At 40.6% G+C, this 1,425-nt stretch overlaps 1 non-coding gene across 1 annotated transcript; it reads left to right on the top strand.

Moving 5' to 3' along the window:
• Window positions 1-1,008: 1,008 nt before the first annotated feature.
• Window positions 1,009-1,112, top strand: LOC143390037 (U6 spliceosomal RNA). The gene has a single exon (XR_013090202.1). It is a non-coding gene; the product is annotated as a U6 spliceosomal RNA (small nuclear RNA).
• The last annotated feature ends 313 nt before the right edge of the window (window positions 1,113-1,425 follow it).

Genomic DNA, 1,425 nt, shown 5'->3' with positions numbered 1-1,425 from the left:
TATTTATTCTTATGTGGTGCTGAGGATCGAACCCAGGGTCTCACATGTGCGAGGTAAGCACTCTACCGCTGCGCCACAACCCCAGTCCCAATATTTTAATTTCTTTGGCTGTGTCCTGCCCCCGGTGCTCATAATGTTGCTGATCAAAATCAAGGTCTTTATGGTGGCCTGCATGCAGCTTCAGCCAGCACACCAAGCTGATGGGCCACTAGAGGACCACTGTCTATCCGGAGATAACACTACCAAGTCACAGACCTTGACTGTGGGAGTTTTGCTCTGTGCTGACTGCCATCAGCTGTGTCACTCTTCTTCAGCCATTTTGGGCTAAGGATAAACCCAAGTGGGTAATGAACATGGCCATTCTCCTGTTATAGCCAATTCAGTTGTCAATCCCATTGCCTATGCTCCTTGAACAGAAACTTCTGCTATACTTTTCACAAAATCACCCCCAGGGGTATGTTCTTTGGCAGAATGATGTCAAAAGTGGTAATGGGTAGGACAGGACACAGCCTGCTCTCAATGTGGGCTGTGACATAGGTTGTGGCCTCTTCCAGAATAAGTCACAAACTCACAATAAACAAGGGACAGGGAATGATTGATTTTCATCATGATCGACAGCTCCACCTCAAAATTGGGAGGAGGGCTGCCTCTTTGGAGCACTTCCCTGGAGTTTCCACATATCTAGCTATATGTATGTATTAGTAAGCTCCAAGGGTTGACAAATAGATTTATGGTTCTATGCAGCTGTTCTTACTGTGTATATGATGCTGACAGCTTAAATGGATTCTGAAAGACTTTTTAAAAAAGAGTCTGCCTTGGTTATGATAGAAAATGACTAAAACTATTTAACTGTAGAACTATGTGAACTATTATAATGTGAATATTTTTAAACTTAGGGGCAATGGAAAAATAAAAGTTGGCTGTACTAAAAATGTATACTTGTTTCTAAGAAGGCAACCAGGAAAATAACAAGTACAATTCTTCAATCAAGAAACTGCCATATTGTGATTGCTTCAGCAGCAAATATATTAAAAATTGGAATGATACAGAGAGGATAGCATGGCCCCTGCACAAGAATGACAATGGCCCCTGCACAAGGATGACATATGAAGCAGTGCATATTAAAAGAAAAAAAGAGAAGCTGCTGTATTAATCTAGGGAAATAATATTCTCATAAGTTCTTAGGTAGAATTATCATCAGAAAATCATGTCAAACTGTTCTTTTTCATTTATAGAAACTACCCTTGAGGAAGAAACTGGAGAAATGGGATTCATTCTCTATAACATTCTCTCTTTAAAAACTAGGTAGTGGGCTGGGGATAGAGCTCAGTTGGTAGAGTGCTTGCCTTGCAAAGGCAAGGCCCTGGGTTTAATCACCAGCACCACAAAAAAAAAAAAAAAAGAACTAGGTAGTGAATTTTATAT

The sequence above is a fragment of the Callospermophilus lateralis genome, unplaced genomic scaffold (genome assembly GCF_048772815.1).
Source record: "Callospermophilus lateralis isolate mCalLat2 unplaced genomic scaffold, mCalLat2.hap1 Scaffold_190, whole genome shotgun sequence".
Classification (NCBI taxonomy): domain Eukaryota; kingdom Metazoa; phylum Chordata; class Mammalia; order Rodentia; family Sciuridae; genus Callospermophilus; species Callospermophilus lateralis.
This window is presented reverse-complemented; position numbering and strand designations above follow the sequence as displayed.